The sequence below is a fragment of the Lissotriton vulgaris genome, chromosome 9 (genome assembly GCF_964263255.1).
Source record: "Lissotriton vulgaris chromosome 9, aLisVul1.2, whole genome shotgun sequence".
Classification (NCBI taxonomy): Eukaryota; Metazoa; Chordata; class Amphibia; order Caudata; family Salamandridae; genus Lissotriton; species Lissotriton vulgaris.
The window spans coordinates 857,221,955-857,229,364 of NC_141697.1; positions in this window are offsets into that span (position 1 = coordinate 857,221,955).

The following is a 7,410-nucleotide window of genomic DNA, read 5'->3' on the forward strand; positions in this document are numbered from 1 at the left end:
AAGGCATCCTGATAAACAGGCACATTTTAAACAGAGTGCCTCGATCCGCTCCTTCCAGCGCAGCCTGTAGTCTATAACCACCCCTAGGTAGGTCATCATCCCTACTTGTTCCAAGATGGTACCGTTCATAGTTACATGACCCCTTAGCGGTTTGTTCTTGGTCAGAACCATGAATTTGGTTTTTGAAACGTTAATTTCAAGGTCATTTATTTTACAAAACTCTACAAACTTATTTATTGCAGTCTGGAGACCCACCTGTGTTTTTGCCAAAATCAGAGTATCATCGGCAAAAATTAAAAGGGGGAACCTAGTCCCACCCAAAACTGGGGCATCTGTCGGGGTAGATGAAAGAAACTGCACTACTTGGTTGATAAAGAGTAGAAACAAGGTTGGTGCCAAGACACATCCTTGTCTTACTCCACGGGTCACTGGGAAGGGCTCCGTCACCTGGCCCTGGCTGCCCCATCTAATTCTGGCAAAGTTAGATTCATGTAGCCTGATGGTAAGCTCAAGCAATTCGGGCGGCATTCCCATTCTCCTTAGGGCTACCCACATCTTCTCTCTGGGGACCAAGTCGAACGCAGATTTAAGATCCACGAACGCTGCGTATATAGTGCCTTCGCCTAAATGCACTGTCTTCCAATAGATCATAATAAATCTGAGCACTTGGTCGACAGTGCTTGTACTGTCCCTGAAGCCAGCTTGCAGCGGGGACAGGATATTTTCTTCACTCATCCAGAACTGAATTCTACCCAGCAACATTCTAGCAATTACTTTCTGCAGGGCGTCGATAAGGCTTGTAGGCCAGTAGTTCCCCGCGAGAGTCTTATCACCTTTTTCAAATACAGGGAGAATTTCAGCCCCTTTCCAGGAATCTGGTACTCTAGCGCCTCTGGCGATAGCATTAGCTAGAGTGGTTATATAAGGAACCCAATTTTCTATATCATGCTTAAAGAGATCCGCAGGGACGCAGTCCATACCAGGTGCTTTGCCAGTTTGGACCTGCTTTAATGCAATCTCTGTCTCGTTTTCTTTAAAAACTATGCTCTCACAAATAGCTACAGGAGTGGGAGGCAGGTTTTTCCTATTCAGCTGAGGAGTATGGATAAGCACTTTTTGATATGATTTTTTTGTATAACGGCAATAAAGGGGCTTTGGGCACACAAGAGAAACAACCCTGGTGCCAAACCTAGAGTGTTGGTGACCCAACACTGTATGGTTCCTATGAATTTAGTAGACTGTGGATAAGGTCAACAAAACTTCACAATATGGAGACTTAAGGTCTGATTTAGATCTTGGGGGACGGGTTACCCTGTCACAACGGTGTGGGATATCCCAGCCACCAAAATACAAACCCCATAGAATATAATCCATACTAATATTATAAAGATAGAGCCCAAACCTTTGAGGCTGGTAATCTCAGTAACCACAGCACCAATCACAACACCCAATACAGAGTTGGAAAGGGCAGTTGCAGCAGAAGGACATAGGCTATGCAGATGGATAAAAAAATGTATAAAAAAATGCAAAAAACGACATCATCCAGAAGGCCGAAGGCCAAAATAACATCAAACAGGAAGTGATGTAGTAATGTGACACACTATATTGAGACTGAGAGCCTGGAGCCAAATTGATCGTAAACAAGGGATATGCTATCCCCAAACGCGTAGATTTGTGCCTGCCTGCTTGAGAAACTCCATTCTGTGAGGATTAAATAAAAAATCACATAAGTGAAGACAAACGCGAGTTTGTCCCGTTTTTCTCCCAGCTGGGGGAATTGGTTGTGGATTTAAATGCGGCGTGGTTCTGCCGCGGGGATTTACGAACCGGCGAGAGAGCGCTGCAAATTCTGGTGAAAAGAAACCGAGGGGTATCAATATATATATATATATATTTGCTGTTGCTGCTGAGTTTGCCTTATTAAAATCGTACTGCCTCATATCGGACTCGTTTGGCCGTCTGTTTCGTCCTGGTGGCCTGGGGCCTCAGTTTGGCTATCGTTGTGCATATATATATATATATTCACTGAAAAAACCATAGGTTTCACACCAGTTATAGTTAGGAATTAGCATTTAAAAAACCTATTAAATTCACTGACAAAACCAGTTATAGTTAGCTGGAAATTTTACTGACATAAAACCATTGAAATTCCCACGTTATAGTTAGTTGGACTCACTATAACTTGCGCGCCTGCAATGCACTGCTGATGACGTCACATATTACATCACTCATGACATGGTCAGTGACATCACTCATGACATCACTGATGACACCATCCTTGTGACAGAGTGACAGACCTAATTTCAGTGTAATGTAACGCTTGAAACAAATATTCAAAAATAGAAACAAACATTTTCAAAAAAATGGAGATACCCAAACCAGTAACAACAACCAATTCAGTAATTCCACCATCTATATACTCATCCACTCATTCACCAACAGTTCTATATAGTCACTCATATATATACTTACTCATCATATGTAGTGATACACCTATACATCCTGTTACACATCAGCAGTCATCCAAAAGTTACTCACACACATACTCACACATGCACATAAACTATTGAACATCCATTTATTTGCATATACATTTATACACACACTACCACCTTACTTCTAAGGAAACTTACACATACTTACTCTCTTAAACAATCACTTATAGAAACACATACTTATTTAAACAGGAACTCCTACAATCTCTCACTATATATACTATACTCACTTATATACATCAATACTCACATATACTAGATTAAAACATATGTCGTTAGTAATGAAGACACTAGTGAGACAGTCATTCACTCACTAACACACACATATACACACTCGTCCACCCATACAGTCCTGCACATATTCTGTCTTCAAAACACATACAAACAGTGAGTCAGTCACCAACCCCTGCAGCCACTTATACACAAAGAGAAACACTGATACAAACATTTAAATATTTAAACAATACTCGCTAATATATGTATTCACTAAGATACACTTAATAAGCCAGTTAACCAACCAATTTTTGTTAAAAAAAACATCCATTTACACACTTATTTAAACATTTATTCTTCCATCGACCTTTACAAATACATATATAAAACAAATTTATTTTTCAGAAAGACACACATTCACTGGATGGTGTCATCAGTGATGTCATGAGTGATGTCACTGACCATGTCATGAGTGATGTAATATGTGACGTCATCAGCAGTGCATTGCAGGCGCGCAAGTTATAGTGAGTCCAACTAACTATAACGTGGGAATTTCAATGGTTTTATGTCAGTAAAATTTCCAGCTAACTATAACTGGTTTTGTCAGTGAATTTAATAGGTTTTTTAAATGCTAATTCCTAACTATAACTGGTGTGAAACCTATGGTTTTTTCAGTGAATTTCAAAGGTTTTTTAAATGCTAATTCCTAACTATAACTGGTGTGAAACCTTTGGTTTTTTCAGTGAATTTCAAAGGTTTTTTTAATGCTAATTCCTAACTATATAAGACCTGAAAGCCCACCAGGAATCTCCAGTATGCGCCAGGGGACTGCATTGCAGAGAGGTGTAATGAAGCCACAACCCTTTTTACACCTCTCTGCAACGCAGCCCCCGTGCATGTTTGTAGAGGGGGGACTAATTCCCCTTGCATACTGGGGGTCCCTGGATCATATCTGCCCAAACACCGATATTCCGAACGATTGTAAATGACTTTTCTTGAGAAACATTTGGATTTGGATTATCATGTCCTATACTTTGGAATTTTTGAAAGACTGACTTTGAGGATGCTATAAATTACTCAAGTCTGCCCGAATTGTGTGGGTAAAATTGATACCTAGTCACTTTTAATAAGAATATACTTATGTCTCGTCTAACATTTGGAAGAAATATCTAGTTATATGACAACGGGATACCGACATAACTTGAAGGAAATAAGAACGCCCTGAAGAAGTTCTGTTGTACAGAACGAAACGTTTCGGCTGGCGGTGGTACATAAACTTAAGGAAAATAAAAGCATTTGAATATACACCAAGATTCAGCGCTTCAATAAGTACTCTAAGTGATATGATTTCATTGGACTCATTGTGAAAGTGGTGCTGTGCCAAACTTTGGAATATTCTCCACTACTCTCTACTACTTACTCTCTCCTACTCTCTACTACTCACTCTCTACTGCTCTCTACTACTCACTCTACTACTTACTCTCTACTACTCTCTACTACTCACTCTCTACTACTCTCTACTACTCACTCTACTATTCACTCTACTACTCTCTACTACTCACTCTGCTACTCTCTCTACTGCTCTCTACTACTCTCTACTACTCACTCTCTACTCTCTATTACTCACTCTCTACTCTCTACCTCTCTACCTCTCTCTTCTTCTCTCTCTACTAATCTCGACCTCTCTACCGCTACCTCTCTACCTCTCTACCTCTACACCTCTACCTCTCTACCTCTCTCTACACGCACACATATAGACATATATGCATATATATATGTGCATATGCATTTATATATATGTATGTGTATGTATAAAAAAAACAACTAAACATTTTTTTTTCTAAACAGCTACTTTTAAAACTGTCATTCTTTTTTCCCATGGTACGCTCCCGGGTACGCGCACCCGTGCGCGTACCGGGCGCTCCCCCCGCGAAAATCAAAAAAAAAAAAATTTTTTTTTTTGCCTTGCGGGGCCCTTTTATGGCCCCCACATCAAACCTAGGGGGTCAGGGGGGGTCTACTCTGCCCCCTTATGTTCATTTCCCTCTTTGTTTTGGCCACCTCTTGTGTCTCGATTTTACCGAGACACAAGATGGCGGCCGCTCCGGACTGTTTAGAATGTTTACAGACACCCGAGAGCCAATCAGCTTTCCTCGCGCAAGTCGCGTGGCGCGCACGGTACGCGCACCCGTGCGCGTACCCGTGCGCTGCTATAGATATATATATTTTTTTGAACCTTAATTACTCAAAATCCACTGGAGCACATATCTTGAGACATAGCAAAGGCACATCGGGCTACCAGTCCCTACAATTTTGCCAAGTTTGGTGGAAATCCATTCAGCCGTTCGGGCTAAAAGTGAAATCGACCGCCCTATGGAAATTAACATGGGGAAAACGCGTTTTGGGACCCCCCTTTTATCTCGGCCCCCGCTTGACGAATCCCCCCCAAACTTTCAGGGAAGGACCGGACCGCCATGAGACCATTTTCCTGAAAATTTCAGGCAGATTCGTCAACCGGCGCCAAAGTTATTCAAAATAGAATGTTGAGATTTAACATTGAAAATTATCCTAACTATAACTACCTACTGGCGACCGCCAGTAGGTAATATATATATATATATATATATATATATATATATATATATATATATATATATATATATATATATATATATATATATATATATATATATATATATTACCTACTGGCGGTCGCCAGTAGGTAGTTATAGTTAGGATTTTTTTCCATTGTTAAATCTCAAAATTCTATTTGGAATAACTTTGGCGCCGGTTGACGAATCTGCCTGAAAAATTCCTCAAAATTGCCTCTTCGAGCTCCAGTCCTTCTCTGAAAGTTTGGGGGGTATTCGTCAAGCGGGGGCTGAGATAAAAGGGGGGTCTTTTAAACCAAACGGCTGAATGGATTTCCACCAAACTTGGCAAAATTGTAGGGACTGGTAGCCCGATGTGCCTTTGCTATGTCTCAAGATATGTGCTCCAGTGGATTTTGAGTAATTTAGGTTAAAAAAAATGTATATATCTATAAGCGCGCCCCGGTACGCGCACCGGGGAGTGCACCGGGCGCGCCACGCGACTTGCGTACGGAAAGCTGATTGGCTCACGGGTGTCTGTAAACATTCGAAACAATCCGGAGTGGCCGCCATCTTGTGTCTCGGTAGGATCGAGACACAAGAGCTGACATAAAAAAAAGGGAGAAATGACTATAAGGGGGCAGGGTAGACCCCCTCCTGACCCCCTGGGGTTGATGTGGGGGCTAAAATAGGGTCCCGCGGGGCATTTAAAATAAATAATTTTTTTCGATTTGCGCGGGGGGAGCGCCCGGTACGCGCACCGGGAAGTGCACCGGGGAGCGAAGCATGGGGAAAATCCAGGGCCTTATTTATGAAGGCCTTGCGACAGTTTTGCGCTGCCTGTGCGTCACTTTCAGCGGTGTAAAAAATGCGCCTCGTTGCGCTATATTTAAAAAGTGACGCATTAGGTAGATGGGTCACTTTTTAAAACCCTGCGCCACATTATACCTGCGTCAGGTATAATGTATGCAGAGGGGGCGTCCCTCCGCGAAAAGCTTCGTAATAGTGACGCAGTGAAATCTATGAGATTTCACTGCGTCACTTTTAGGATGCTGTTGCGTCAAAATCTTGCGCCTGCCTTACAGCAGGCGTAAGACTGACGCAAGACCTTTCACATGGGGCTTTCCCCATGTGAAAGGACGCATTACTGGTGTTGCGTCACTTTTGTGACACACTCCAGCAATGCGTCACTTTTGTGTTTACAGATATGTCAGAAATACTGACGTATCTGTAACTCCTTGCGACATGATTCGTCATACATTAAATATGACACATCTGGAATGTCGTAAGGAGTGGGCACAGCAAAGTGACGCATCGCTGTTTTCACGCAGCAATGCATCACTTTTCAGAAATGAGGCCCCCAGTTTATTCACCGTGTCACCTCTACGACCCTTTCTTGCGTCAATATGTCCCTTTTGCATACATTACACCTGAGGTAGGAATAGTGTGGCGCAGGGGCTTACAAAGTGACGTAACTACCTAGATGCGTCACTTAGTAAATATGACTGAATAAGGTGCATTTTTTACAGCACTGGTGCGTCACAAAAAGTGACGCATCGGTGGCGTTAAAGTGACGCATGGCCTCATAAATGAGTCCTTCAGTCTTCTACTCATGCGTCATGTTAAATTTATGACGTATTATGTTGGAAGTTCTTTTAGATACGTTAGTATTTCAGACGTATCTGTTAGCGCAAAAGTGATGCATTGCTGGAGTGTGTCTAAAAAATGAAGCAACTCCAGCAATATATCCTTTCACATGGAGCCAAGCCCCATGTGAAAGGGCCTGCACGCCTGCTGTGAAACAGGCGTAATATTTGGAAGCAACAGTGTCATAAAAGTGACGCAGTGATATCTCATAGATTTCACTGCGTCACCTCTACGACCCTTTCTTGCGTCAATACATCCCTTTTGCATACATTACACCTGACGTAGGAATAATGTGGCGCAGGGGCTTACAAAGTGACGCATCTACCTAGATGCACCACTTTGTAAATATGACGCTCTGGTGGTGTTAAGGTGACGCATGGCTTCATAAATGAGGCCTTCAGCCTTCAACTCCAGCAATGCATCTTTTCTTACCCTTCCACACCCCTGTTCCTTTTCAACATTTT